Below are 15,849 nucleotides of genomic sequence, written 5' to 3'. Positions count from 1 at the left end.
AAAAAAAAAAAACCTTAATTCTATCTATGCCTGTTACCAATTAACTGTACAGAAAGCAATCCTTTTCAGATACGGACATCCTAATCTTTTCAAAAATGCGGATGATCAACACTGGCCGTTTGATCATCTTAAAATAACTTCAATGGATGTGATCCTCTATATCCATATACTCGTCTTAATCCCCTCCATCTTGACTCAACGCACTGCCATCATCCCCACAATTATCAATTCAACCCCTCAGTCAGTACATGCAACGATTAAAAAAGAAGAAAAATGATTCCGGCGAGGGTTTTGCCGTTTCTGGCTTTGACGTCAGAGGTTTAGCGGCATGGAGCTGGGTAAATTGGCCAGGAATGTTTTGAGTGGTGATGAAGGGGTTGATATTTGGGTCCAGGAATATGCCCGCTACCTATGAGTGGATTTCGGGGAGGAGGTGGAGGAGTTTGAGTAGTTGCCGGGTTGGCTTTAGGAGTCGAGATGGAGGGGTTGAACTGTTGAAGACGAGTATATGGATATAGAGGATCACATCCTTTGAAGTTTTCTTTAAGATAATCCAACGGCCAGCGTTGATCTTCTGCATTTTTTAAAAGATAAGGACGTCTGTATAAGAAAAGGATCGTATACATTTTCCTCGTCCCTTTTCCAACGACAAATAACATTGGAAATTCTTGTATGCACGACGTGTATTTACACGACACAATCTTAACCGTTCATAACAATTCATATGTTTATATGTTTGATCACCATATTTCTATATTATTTTTATTAATTCTAATCATCCATATATGTATTTAAATATAAACGCCGTGTACTGAATATGCTCTCAAAATAACATTTATTATCCAACCCCAACCACAACCTAAATCTGGTACCATATCCATCAGGATTGATGACCATATATAATTCTTATTCTTAGGAGACAACATTATGAATTGGATGCCTATAGATGGAAGATTAATAGGCAACCGCAATTTTTCCCAATATGGAAGGAATAACTAATCCTAATCCTACTAGACGATAGATTACTAGTAAGCCTTGTTGGCTACAGCAATAAAATGGATGATTGCTTACAAATAACACAAACTAATTACTGAAAAGCTATTGCTGTGAATGCATATAGTGATATAGAGTTTTTGGGCCCGATGAATCAGAGGGCAGGTAGAGGGGCCAGGCGCTTGCTGGCAAGCATACCACCCCAGTAGGAGAGTGAGGAAGTCCCACTCCAAGGGGATTGTGAGACCATATCACTCTTTCTAGTAGGGCTGGGCATCCGAAACCGGTCCCGAAGGCCCGTCCCGATCCCGTCCTTAAAATTCACGGGACAAGACGGGACTTCGTTTCAAATATTGAAGGCCCGGCCCGGCCTATCCCGTTTTGAAAAAACGGGTTCGGGATCGGGCCTTGTTAGCTGAATCCCGTTGAGGCCCGGCCCGTCCCGAATTAAAAAAACTCTAATTCTGTGATTTAATCTACACCGTCGGATTGATCTGTTCTAAGACTTAACCCATTTAACCCTAAATCTATCATTTGCCTCACTTCAGCACTCTCTCAGTCTCTCTCTCTCTCTCTCTCTCTCTCTCTCAGATCACCATCTCAAAACTCTTGCTTTGCTTCTCTCAGACCATCGTCGCCATTGTTGAAGATCCACCTCACCGTAGCGATTGAAAGACGGAAACCAACCAGTCAAAATCTCGATCGGAGCAAGGTAAGTTGGGAGTTTTGTGTGTGTTTTGAGTTTTATGTGGGTTTCTGGGTTTTATTTTCAATTGGCTAAAATTGGAAGCCACTACCATAAATCCAATTGATTGGAAAGTGGTATTCATTCGTTGTGCCATATAGATCGGGCTTTCTCACTTATGCCTGAATTATAAACGAATGTGTGGGGAGAGTTGTGAGGTAGATGGATAAGTTGCAGACTTGCAACGTGAGTGTTGAGGCCTTGAGGGCGTGACCCATATATGTGTGTTTATATAGTTTCAATTTTGGTTATATTGAATAATTTTTCGTCAATGGTGTGTTTGATTTGTTTTGCAAATCTAAGAAACTATACGAAATTCGTATCAGTCTTTGAGTTTTGGGTTTGATTTTTTGTAGCAGGTTGAACAACGATTTTCCTTTTCAAGATCTGATGGCTAGAGGGAGGAATTGGTTGCTCGGCGAAATCAAAGTGCTTCCGGGCTCATTGATTCTTCCACAACAATATGTTTATTGAATCTGTGAAGTTGGTTTATGTTTATTGAATCTGTTAAGTTGTGAGTGTGGCTTTGTTAATTGTTATGCAGCAGTTGATGAATTGAGAATGGGTGAATTTAATGAAGTGACTTACAGGTTGGATTGGAAGCATAGAATGATTAGAATCATCTGTGAAAATCATGTATGGTTGAATTTTTGGCTTTTTTCTGTTTTTTACTTTTTTTGTTCCAAAGACCCGTTTTATGCCCGGTCCCGGCCCGGTTCCAAACGGGATTCGGGCCTGTCGGGATCACTTCTGAAAAACGTTGATCCTGTATCGTCCTGTCCCTATTCAAAATTTCGGGATCGGGATCACCCTAATCCTGGCCCGTCCGGCCCATGCCCAGACCTACTTTCTAGAGTGATAAGAATATTGAAGGGCCAGGTGTTTTAGAGAGATGGAAAGAAATAAGGGGCTTTCAATGTTTTTCTTCATCACATCTTAATGCTAGGGGATTGGGAAGATTGTTGTACCCATCATTCAGTAGTGGAAGAGATTGTAGTTCCATAACCACGGTATTTCCTGGTGTTCTGTGAAGAGATTCTCTTAGTTTGATGAGTTTATTTTGACTCCTCAATGGAATAATTCACATCAAAGTCTAACAGAATGTAAACTCACAGAGATCAGAGATGATACAAATCGAAATATATAAAACCTGATTTAACGAAATTTCTGTTGAGACTCAACTGAAATATAATGCAAACTAAAAGCTATCAGATATGGACCTAGCAAGTATGCACATTGACATGGTAATTTTCAAATTTCTTTCAGCAAGTACTGACAATGCTACTGACATAATAATTTCATATTTTTTAATTTTAATTTTTTAAAGAAATAGGACTTTAATTAACAATATAAAAACAAGTTGTCCACTTAAAGAAAAAATAACATACCTTAAATACAAAAACAGGGAAACCCACACGTAACACACAAACACATTGCTTACTGATAGGGAACTGATTAGTAACTTACATAATATGCTGCCCAATGGCTGACCTCATGCTTCAATTCTGCATCCAATTTCTTCAATAACTCATAAAGCAGCCTCTCAGACAACAGCAAAGACGAGTCCAAATCAACTTCTGAAAAACTTTGTAGAAAAATAATAATAAACGAATTATCCAACCTTCTCGACAATGTGTACAGGAATAAGATTAAGAAGTAGCTCATAAAACTTTTGCTAATACATGATAATGCCCTAAGTAAGGAGGCAAAACCAGAAATTGTAGAAATCAATAGTAAAAATATGTACCTTAAGAATGATCTCAGGGGGGATACAATTAACAAGAAGCTCATACAACTTTTGGCGCACGGCATAAAGCCTAAAGCAAAGACAAGCAGAGATATGAGAGAAAATGGATCATTAATCATCTATATAGTTAGAAAAAAAAATGGAAGAACTTCAAATTTCGAAATCATGAACTGATTACAAATTTTCAAAAAACAACAATATAGAAATCCCTTTTGCTTTTATGTGATATAAGATTATGGTCAACATGATCCTGCTAGTCCAATTCCCATGCAATTAATTTAACCTCTCGTGGTGAATGTATGACAGTAAGGAACATTTTGAGAAACAAAGGGTCATGTCCGGTTAATTCATAAATTACTGGTCGGTCGGTCCCCATATTTAAGTAATTCTACAGTAGCAAAAGAATATTGCAATCAAAGGACAAATACATACCACTGGAATCACTGAAAGCAAGGAAAATTTGCATTCCAAGGAGACAATGCAAACAAATGAAAACTATAGAATAAATAAAATGAAAAGATAAAAACTTTCCCCTTTTGTTTTACAAAACAGAAGTGTGGAGATAAACATGCATAGAATTTTTCTTCTCCCTTACCTGAGCATCTTAATGAATAAAGATCATTTATCAAATCATAGAGAAGAGGAAATAGATGCACAAAGGAACAAACATCCACTATTGTATTTGTCATAATGATCTTTTATACAATGATCACTAAGAGACGTTAATGATCTCATAAAACAGGGCTTAAAATCTGAGAGCTCCATATAACCCAACAATTCATCAAGTCAGACACACCCAAAATCTAGGCCAACAACAAATTGCGATTAGAAAAGGAAGAAACATTAGACAATTCTAAATGACACTGTAACGAACTACGGTCTAATATTATTAGAATTCTATGCATTAGATTGGACAGAACACTTGCTCCTAATGGTTGAGCAGTTGAGCACAACACAGAGTTTGCTAAAATGGGAACTTCCAAAACTATTTTCCTAACAGCCCTTCTTTCCTTTCAATAAATTTCCCAGAGAAGGCACTCCATTCTCATCTGTTTACTGTAGGAGACCCCAACTAGTTATGATCTTTTGCCTCTCCACTACTCTTAGAAAATGGAAAACCTTCTTTGTTTCTCTTACACCAATGCTATTTGATTATGAGCGGGTGGAAGTGGAAGGGCTTTGGGATTGAGTGCAATTATGGTCTGCTTAAGGTGCATCGGTCACTGCTGTTTAGGGCTTATTCTTTTCTTCTATTATGATAAATCTGCTAGCTTTGTGACATGAGGCTGTTTCATTGTTTCTTTTCTCTTTGAGTTTTAGTTTTTCCTTTTCTTTTTTCTTTTGTTGAATTTTGGTAAGCTCTAGAACATTTCATCTGTTCTACTAAAACTTTTGTTCTTCTTTAAAATCACATAAAAATCCTGAATAAATGTTAAATTGAGATAGTTTTTAGTGTATGTTGTTTGCTTCCACTAGACAGATGGTACGTCTGCATATGGGATAACATAACTTTGTCAGTCTTCTGAGTTGAATTCAGTGATAGAACTAAAGAAAGATATAATTCAAACTAACAGAACTGCTGAAATATAGACGATTATTGTAGGATGTCGCAAACCTTTTCGGACTCTGCTCCTTCATTATATCAGAGGCAATTTCTGAAACATATTCTTCCCAATCTATCGAAGGAATTATTTGGTTGCTTGTAAAGGGATACCTACAACCACATCAACGTCACACAGGAAGTGCAAAGCTATCAGAACCATGCCATGTCTACATGATGTGCATGAAAAAAAGACATGGGAAAGTAACTGGTTGATGAATAAGAAAAACTAAGGCACTCAACTGTTGAACATGACAAGTTTCTAGAGACAATATAGCTCTCCTTAAGTTCCTGTTTGATTTTTCAGCTAGATGGGCAGCAAATCCAGAAGGAAGTTGAAGCCCTTCTTTGTTTCCAATGAACTCCAATGCCTGAACAATCTGACCCAGAACATTTCACAATAATTCAGTAACTCAGGTATGAATTAACCATAGATGTCCACATACATGATGACCTTTTATTTTGCACAATCAAATCTACAAGTTAAAAGCCACGACCCCAACCTGTTCGTCTGTTGGTGCATTTATTCGCACATTTAGACACCGTGATCGGATTGCTTCAGTAACCTTTGAAGAACTGTTACATCATAGTATTAGGCGGCAATATGCACTATATTTCTCCATAGTTCTTCGAAGAGAATACTGTGCTTCTCTGGAAAGTTTGTCAACTTCATTCAACACCAAGACTGACATAAACAAACACGAGGATGTGGTATCAGAATATAAGAGTTTGACGCTTAAGCAAATACAACTTGCTCATATAGTTGCGATAAGTTCCTATTCATTTTGTGGTGATGAATAAAAGAAACCCAGTTTCAAAGAAGTTGAAAAGGATGAGAAAACAACATAAAGAAACAAGTAATTCATTCAACGAAAAGAAACAGAAACCCAGCTGCGTACTGTTGAAGGATATACAAACCACAGTCCTCTAGAACACATTAGACAACTTCATTCACAACAAGTAAAAGAATTCAAACTTGCTTTGATATCCCTTTTTTCCTTTTGTGTCAAAGGGTCTATTTTTAGCAATTTCCTTAATGATCTCTTGAACAATGTATCTGTCCTGAAAGCCTGCATCACTGGGGTTTAGTTCAAAGTGATTGTTGCTTGATAATGTAGTCAGCTCGATGTCAATGGTTCTACTCCCAGCCTACGATATCCAGAGAAAAAATGTAATTAAATACGAGTATATGAATACGCAACTGCATGATGCGCCAAATACCAGTCAAAAGGTGCTAGAAGATGCAACACTGCGTGTCAATGGGTTTAAGGTGAACAAGGAGGATATTACAAAAATCAGAGATGTTTTATAAACCATAACCGATGACATTCGATATATGAATAAATACTTTCAGAGATCCAAAACATAAGTTTGAATTTCATTTCCCGTAATATTATTAAAAAATTACAAAACAGTCTACACTAATCGCAAAAGAAATTTGCATCCAGCTACTAAAATAATATAATCCTTTAATTGGTAAAGATGGGTGGTAAATGACAAATGAAGTATTGTTTCTGTTGAAAAAACTTGCATAAACTTTCCATGTCTTGTTTTCCACCTTCACCTGCAGTAACCAGAATCATAACAGTAACTCAAAAACATGACCATGTACAAAATTGAAATGGGAAGACCTTGTCGGCGCTGACGAATAAGGGCGATGATTGCCGGAGCCAGGAGGCCCGTAAAACAGCAAATGGGGGTTAAGAATTTAGGGAATTGAAGAGATAGAGGTAGAGAAATTGTACCAAGTTTCTTGAGGTTTTGGGCGCCATTGCCTGGTCTAGGACCACAGCATCTTGTTCGATCCTCCTCAGATAGCAAATGTACCTAATCTTGTGTCTTGGGTAAGCAAATTGAATTCAGAGCAAAACAAAACACACTTCCCATGCCCTCAACTAAGAAATTAAACAAATGAAAGAACAAAAAGAGAGAGATATCGGTGGGTTTTGCTTGGGTTTAATGAATGAATAAAGGGAAATTTTATAAGCTTGCTAAAAATTTACTAGGTACATAGCAACATTCCAAATAATTCTAGTGTGGACTTCATATTTTGTACTGCTAGCATTTTACCCGCACGTGAGTGGTTGAAGAACAGTTCTACTTGAAATGCTACACTAAAAGTGAAATGAAACTGCTATCATCTTATAATCATGTCCTATATTTTTCTCTATTGTAATTTCATAATTTCTGTTTTTGGTTTATTTACTTTCTGTTTTACCGTAATACCCTTTCAACATATTTTCTATATGAACAGTTTTTTCATGATTAATGGGTAATATGGAGAGATCAAAAAATTGGTGAAGCCTTTGACACCAAAAAGACCCGACTTTCTAATATAATAGAGACAAACATCATTTACTTAGGCATAATTGTGCTTGGAAAGTTACTTGGAATGGAATTAAAAAATGATAAAATAATTCCGACATAAGATAATTCTTGCATTTACATAAGTATGATGAAATCGGAATAGGTTCCTTAACGATCAAAAATTGTAATACCAAGAGGGGAAATCGGTTTCAAAATGATAGCATCCAAAATCAACTTTTGAACCCTAAACCCTAACTCGCGGCGCTCTCCATGATTCCCCATTGCCCCATTGGGATAGTGCGAGTGCTCCATCACCCCCTCTCCAACTATTGCAGATGAGCCAATCTCACCTAATATTTATTATGTTTTTTTTTGGGTAAGCTTTGTCGCATCATTCTTATTGACCTTACTATTGACTTCGCACTCAGCTCCAAAGGCAAGTGTTGAATGAACCTGAAGCCCTGAACTATATTGAGCTCATCTACAACATTACTTGCAGCAACAAAAGTGGAAATTCAACACCCAGTATTTTGACAGACATTGTTGTGACAAAACGGCTTATCAACTCGAGTGCCAGGGATCATGCAAGTTCAAAAAACAAAATACAGTGTTTTAGCCAGAATTCTTTTCCACGTAATTATCTTACAAGTGACAACATTTCCATGATACAACAATCCTCCATGACCCTGATAATTGTAAGCACCAAACCAAAAGATAAAAAGCAAGCACATTCCTGGCACAAATGAAAATGGTTTATTTCACCTCAAGCAAATGGAGCTGCAAATTGAAAAGCGACAAAACAGTCCTTTCATATTATTAAAAAAAATTACAAAAATAGAAAAGAAAAAAGAAAGAGGAAAAAACTTTCATTGGAGAAGATTGTTTCTGCTCAGGATGGCTCCATACTCCCCAGATCATGTTAGATTGGCACGGGACTAATTTCATACGGGAGAAGGAACTCGAGAATCAACCGACTTCAATACCTCTTCACCCATTTCTTTGCATCCTACCAACTTCTGTATAAAGCCAATGTAAGCCATCATGGTCAGTCAAGTCAAAATAAGACATCTTCAAAAGAACAAATAATAGAAAACACGAATAAACTGAAGATGTGCATACCGTTCCAGAGGACTAGATGTCAACCGTTCGAAACCCCCGATCCAAGGTATCTAGAACTGCTGCCTCAATTCTCCGGGCAGCATTTTCTTCTCCTAGACCGTACTTCAAAAGCATAGCAACACTGAGAACCGTTGCTAATGGGTTTGCCTTATCCTGCATGTTGGACCATTATATTAATATTAAACCGTGTTGTACTCCAAGAACCAAGTAACTCAATATGCAGGAAAACTAACCTGTCCAGCAATATCAGGAGCCGAACCATGTATAGGTTCAAAAAGTCCAGGACCCTGAGCCAATGGGAATTATAATGTATTCAGATAAAACAGAATCCACACATTCCTCAAAATAAAAAAGCAAAGGCTAGAAGGTCCTTCCAAGAAAAACAAATTCCTCACACAGCTGAACATATATAGCTAAATTTCAACTATTGAAAGACAGCTGCCTTACTGATTTTCCAAGACTCGCAGATGGAAGCATCCCAATACTTCCAGTAATCATTGAGGCCTCATCAGATAATATATCGCCAAAAATGTTGTTTGTTACAATTGTATCAAACTGCAATTGTTCATGGGAAGACATTGTTAGATTATCAATTTCATTTAGGAAAGATGTAAATTTTTGCTCCATTCATCCATATTTCGGTCGCAGAATAAAGGAAAGATTGATATCTCGAATGAAACGACGAACCTGTTCTGGATTACGAACAAGTTGCATTGCAGCATTATCGACATACATGTGTGAGAGTTCAACATCAGGATATTCCGAGGCTATTTCCATGATTCTTTTTCTCCAAAACATTGATGCCTGGATATCCCATTGAATACAATATATCAATACTACAAGAAATGTAATGAACTCATTTAATTTGACCATTTGTGATAGGAAAGAAGGGACAGATATATACACAAGTTAATAATTTTTTTTAGTCAAGATATTTCTGACATTTCCTTTACTGAAACAATCACAGGACACGTTGTCCATAATCCTGAGTTTAGAGTCTACAGATCATTAGACCTAAAAACAAACATACTTTAGCCCAATACATTTGCTAATAGATCTTGAAAGGCAGTATCAGATTGAAAACCTGTCATCAGATTAAAACCTGTCATCAGATGGACTGTATCAATCAATTAATAACATGACAAGTGAGCCTATCAAAGGGTCTAAAGTATTATATCCAAAAAAAAAGAGGGTCTAAAGCATTCCACCTTCCAACAATATCAGGGAATGGTTAATTCAACATTCAGACACAGTCGCAGACCACCAACATCCTGATGGTAGGTTCAATATCCTTTTCCCTTCCAAAAGAATTAGTCAGTACATAGCTCACCCTCCTCCCCTTGTACTAATGGATGATGTACTATCATGCCCAAAGGCCATCACAAACTATATATCCATTTTTAGCAGTTATTTCAATATAAATTTATTTGACCTGTTGCTATTAATGTTTTTATGCGTGAAATGTCAAACTATTTCTTCTTTTGGTCAAATGGAAAATACAAAGACAGACATCTGTACTAAATGAGAAAAAAGAAGTACTAAATGAGTACTAAATGTTTTTTTCCTAAATCAAGACAAAAGCTGAGCCAAAAACAAGTCAAGTCACATAACTCACATCTGTAGTAATTTTGAAACCATTGGTATTTTCTCTTGTTTTATGCAGGAGAACAATTAGCACAAGTAATTCATTATGCCATCATCAATCTGAAAAATAAGACTCTTGTCTTATAGCATAAAATGGAGTAAAAGCACAAGACACGCTCACAGCTTTGGTTTGGAAAAAATTGAAACCCAGGCCTGACAAGTAACCTCTGTATGTTATATTCAAGTAATGAGCAAAGAAATAAAGAGTGTTCTTCCAACAAAATAGTACCTCCAAGACATTTGCTTTGTCAACACTGCAGAGCTTTTCCTGCCGCTTCCTAGCGGTCTCAAATGCAACTCGAGCAATACGATCAACCTGGCAAGAAGAGATTATTTAATGATAGTTTTTCTAGAAAAGTCTGAGCTTATGCTTATTATTTCAATCAACTACAAACTACTATAATTAGACAAGCAAAACTCATCAAACAAGTTCCACATATCATTTACTTAAATAATGGATCAGCCATATGTTGGCTGGAAAAGAAATATCCTCTTTGCAAGCCTAAGGCTAAGCCCAACCCTTGTTGTTCCAAAGGACACTCTCCATGGTAGTTTAAGGGCCTTGTCACCTTAATTTCAGTTTTATAATGAATAATTATGAGCCTAATGCTTTAAGAGTCTATTAAAATCTTCAAGGTATGTAGTGTGTACTCAAGGGCTTTGAGTGTGTCTTTATGTATATTTAAGCCTTCAAGAATTTAAAGGTCTTATCTTATTATTAAGAAGGCCCCCCTCCCACAAGCCTCTCTCATTCTGATTCTCCCTTCCACAAGCTGATAACCCTTTGGTTTGGTTCTTCTAAAATTGTACTGGTTTCTTAAGTTCTCAACACTCCCAAACCCACCCAACTCACTCTCACCAACTGTCCCTTCCCCTGCATCATATAATGATGAAATTCGTAAGAGTTCCCCATTCAACTGAATGAACCTAATTGATCTCAGTGAGCCACTTCTTGTAGAAACAACTGAACTAAAGCATATCTGTTTTTGAGAAAAAGAAGCTACTCTGCATCAAGTTATAAACCCAAAGCTACCTAATAGAAGTTTTTACCCATACTAATGTCAATGAAAGGCCAGACAGGAAATTAAATTTATGATCCTCCCATTTTTCTTTCTGCAGAGGTCAATTTTAACGACGTTATATCCCAACTCTGCAAATTGAATTTAAGCCATATACACAGAAAGGCTCCGGTATAACAGTTGGGATTTATATGAATAGGGTAAAATGGTAGTTTATTGACTTCAGTGAATACAGAGAGAAAATTTTGATTTAAACAAAATTTCCCTAATTATAGTATCCCGTGTGAAACCATGGACTGCAACCATTAGAAATATATCTAGCAAAATAATCTGAAAACTACCTCATATGCAGCATACACCTCGGTATTGAAACCAATCTCCTCACCGTTTTCGTTGGTGCCAAAACCCCTTGGCTGTCGAAAGTAGATGCCTATTTCCAGAAAAAAATTAATGGCATCATTAGTTCAAGTAGGATAAGTTCAGCATAAGAATTGTCCAATAGTAAGATTACTAGTTTAAATCTAGCATACTAACCACCAGTGAGCTCTCTTACAACCATAAGGTCAACCCCTTCCGCGACCTCTCTCTTCAAAGTAGAGGCATCGACCAACTGAAAAAGTACATAAAATTTCTTTCATTTACAAGTTTGACATAAAGGTAGACTACTGGCTTTAAGAAATTAGATGAATAATGTACAAACTTCGATTACTCCATTAACAGTTAGACAGCATATACAAATACCTTAATAATATTTATGTATATGAGGTCATAACAGTGGTCAATCCACACTCAACAGAGTCTAAATTTAACAAGGAGTACAACTTATTCATGAACTCACCACATCATGTTAAAAACTGATATATGCTTTCACCTATGCTCTTGATAAACTTCCATTATAGCAGACCATACCTGTGGTAAAACAACTGCCGGCCTCAAATTCGCAAACACTTTAAGACCTTCCCGAAGCTTAAGCAACCCAGTTTCTGGTTTTAAATGCTTTTCGTTTTTGTCCCATTTGTACCTTTAAAAACACCAATAATTCAACTAAAGTAATCTACACTATAAACCAAAGCAATAAGGATAGGCTACGAAATAAGGCAAATTGAAGGAGAAGAGTATGTACCCCCCAATTGCTCCAAGCAGAACCGCATCGGATTGCAGAGCTGCCGAAAGGGTCTCATCTGGTAACGGCACTCCAGTCAAATCCAAGGCACTTCCACCCACAGGCATTTCTTGGTATTTAAACCCAATCCCTAATACAATACATTACATTACATGATTCGAAACTTAGCAAAATTACACACTAAAAAGTTATTGCCAAACTCTCCCTATTTTGATTGAAAATATGAAAGGAGCATAAATATCGAAACCTTCGATGGAGGCAGCGAGGTTGAGGACGTTTTTGGCGACTGAGATGACCTCGGGGCCAATGCCATCGCCCGGAAGGAGGGTGATTGTGTAGCGCTTCGACGGTGCGGCGGCGGCGGAGCACTTGACCCTAGCGAGCCGGAAGGAGTGTTTGGAGTGTGGGTGAGGAGAGACAAGCGGGGGCGTGAAGGGCTTAGCGTTCAGGCAAGCCGCCATTGTTGTTTACTCTCTCTGGGGTTTTTCAACTCTATGAACTACAAAATCGGCCGGGTCTATAGTCAAGCAACAAAATGATGTCGTTACCAATTGAGATGAAATTTGAAGGAAATAAAATAAAAAGAAAAAAAATTACCCGCTCCGTGTTAGAACCGAAGTCCAGGGAAATGGGAAATTGAAAGGATAAATTACAGAGAATTGAAAGGAAAATAAGTTAAAGACTAGCCAACAACCCGCACGCTGCTGCGGGAAAAAACGTGTGGGGAACAATCGAGTATTGAAAAAGATGTACGAAAGTTATAGACAAATGGAAAGAGATGGAAAGATTCAGCAACACACATGTACATAATGTATTAATAATCACCAAGGAATGCTAAAGAAACTTACAAACACTACTCATGGCACATCCTATAAGTGCATCAGAATACTGCTTCCACATATAGAGCATAATAGATTAAAATATCAATCTAAAATTGTAAGAGCGGTTGCTATTGAACACTTCAAGTTTAAGCCTCAAATTTGACTAAAAATGATAATTGTTGCAAAGTTTTACCCCCCTCGAATTCGAAACATGATTGACACTGTATACTTTATTTCCCAAAAGTCATTCAATCTCCAAGTCTCTTTTATTGATAATTCTAAAATGCATTCTCTACCTAAACTTTCATAATCCATGAGCGCTCGCTACTGCAGGCATACCTCTCAGTGAGGTAATCGATCAGATTTGATATCGACACCAGCTGAAGAGCAGTATATGTACTTGCGAATCAGTGGAATTGTTTAATAAGCTTAAAATTGGCTATCTTACACTGGTGGAAGTGACATTTCAGCATCAAAACATCAGTTCCACCACTTTAGTATTTGAGCAAATCTAAGAACCATCTATTTAATCAAAGAACCAATAATTCACATTTCCAAAATTCATGGTTCATTTCTTTAGTTCCATTTTGACTCACAACCAACACCTATACCTATAGAGTTACCTGATCTTCTCTAAAATAACAAATGTGTCAGCTAACTTCAAGGGCTGGCATTTCATTTACTCCTCTGCATGATCCATGATAGCAGTCTTCATCCTGTAAATACATATCATCAGTTCAAAATTCTCAAATGTAATAGGAAAAAGACAATTTCACTAACTCTTCAGAGGTTTTCTAACACCAAAAACATGCGGCGAACATAGAGTACTTGATTTTAAATCCTCAATTCGCTAAAAACTTAAAGCAATTCAGATTAATCATGTGTTCTCAAATATAAGCCAACAATTTTTCATTCTTCAAACATAGTATTATATCAGGAAATGACTAAATAAGAACACTATCAAGCAACATTATCTCTTTCAAATAGCACAATGAATTCAGCTATTCAAATTTTCAGCATACTATCTAAGCAATTGAGCTGATACTTACATCCACCATCTCTAGTATAGCAAGCAATCCTAGGAAATTACTAACTGAGTCAAAAACATTACTAACCGAGTCAAAGAAATTGTATTAATCTCTGCAAGACAGTGATCAAAGAAATTTGTTCACTTGATAACTGGAATTTAAAACTATCAAACACCATAACCAAAACTATCTCATATCCCATATCTGCAATACATGATTCCATTTGATCGATCACCCTACTTGTAGCAATCTGAAATTTGATTAGAGTTCCTAATTACTAACTGAGTGTATGGGTTGTTAATTTTTTAATGGCACATATCCATATCAACTCTGAGTCTTCAGGCTTCTCAGAGTTCCTAATAGCACATGTTTCTGCACTCTAAATTTAAATTATTCCCCTCAGAAAGCTTTGAAGCTACCATGTTTTACATATCTTAAATGCAAAACAAACAGTTTCTACTCAACTATATGTTTCTTTAATCTAACAACAACCTTCGCAGTTTCACCTACATAACTATTCTGATTTTTCTATAGGCAGATTGATTTGCAGAGGTGCATGAAAAGTGCTGACTAAAAGCAAAGAGAAGGATAGTAATACTGAAAGAGATTCAATCTATTCAGAGCAAAGGAATAAAAATTGTGAATTTGCCCAATAGTTACATACAACAGTATCATAATTATTAAGTGGATAATAAACCATCTGATTTATATTCTGGTGAACATGAGATTCTAAATGCAAGTTTTGAGGACTGATATTAACGTGGAAGAAGAACAAAGATAAGCCAATGTATGAAAAAAGATACATAGAATATCACCAGTAATTGCAACTCATAACAGGAGACGGATTCTCTACTCACCTATGTTCTACTGCTGTCCAGTTCCAGCTCTTGTTGCGAGTTTGAAACAGCTAGTTTTAATTGTTGGATAGAAGCCTATGGCAGACAAAACAAAATTATATATACATGAAGATGGAACTACAATGGATTGATATCTCTATAGATAAACTAAAATAAACTCCATATCAGACAGAAATGAAAAGGCATATTGAATGGAAGATTGCAAACTAATCTAAGTACACTAAAGGTCAGTCACCATTTTTTTTATATATTTATATATAGATATATGTACATGCACATATATCCAATTACTTTATTATGTTGATCATCTCCTGGTAAACGAAACTCGATCATCTCAATCTATATATGCTTATAAAAGACAGGCCAACGGCCAACCATGCATATCCAAAGCTATCAAGTATCAAAAAAGCTGTCAAGTTTTGATTTCAAAGTAATAAAGGATCTTAATATCTGTTGCAGCAAGTCTTGAGAGCTATTCAATTGGGGGGAGCCATGCTTTTCAGTGGTGGATCGCTGGGCAAGTTTTACTGGTGTAGCTGTATCTTATTTTCAATACAGAACCATTTATTTAACTAAGAGATAATGATTAGTGATATATATATATATAGCAATCGATCAATCAAGTTCGTCTATATGACGAAAGCAATCAAATATAGATGAAGATGAAACATTAAAGAAACCTTACTTGAAGAAACCTGAATTCACCAAAAACCTTTGATGCTTGATTGAAACCCAAACCCGCAATAAGCAATAAAAGTGACAGCGAAATCAAACCTCGAACACCTTCTGCATTAAAATTTCCCAAAAATCGAACCAAAAAATTGAGGGCGCATGCGGACAGGACGA

The 15,849-nt window shown here is 36.6% G+C and overlaps 2 pseudogenes across 1 annotated transcript; both read right to left on the bottom strand.

Annotated features, from left to right (window-relative positions):
• Window positions 1-6,857, bottom strand: part of LOC101305017 — an 8,387-nt pseudogene extending 1,530 nt beyond the window's left edge.
• Window positions 6,858-8,333: 1,476 nt separating this feature from the next.
• Window positions 8,334-12,758, bottom strand: LOC101304718 (annotated as a pseudogene). The gene is made up of 11 exons (XR_185324.1): window positions 12,545-12,758; window positions 12,298-12,427; window positions 12,084-12,195; window positions 11,709-11,784; window positions 11,516-11,604; window positions 10,385-10,471; window positions 9,199-9,315; window positions 8,959-9,066; window positions 8,745-8,798; window positions 8,512-8,664; window positions 8,334-8,408 (listed from the first exon to the last, which is right to left on the bottom strand). The product of XR_185324.1 is annotated as a 3-isopropylmalate dehydrogenase 2, chloroplastic-like (transcript).
• Between the last annotated feature and the right edge of the window lie 3,091 nt (window positions 12,759-15,849).

The sequence above is a fragment of the Fragaria vesca genome, linkage group LG7 (genome assembly GCF_000184155.1).
Source record: "Fragaria vesca subsp. vesca linkage group LG7, FraVesHawaii_1.0, whole genome shotgun sequence".
Classification (NCBI taxonomy): Eukaryota; Viridiplantae; Streptophyta; class Magnoliopsida; order Rosales; family Rosaceae; genus Fragaria; species Fragaria vesca.
Note: the sequence above shows the minus strand (reverse complement) of the source record. Positions and strands in the feature narration are given on the sequence as shown.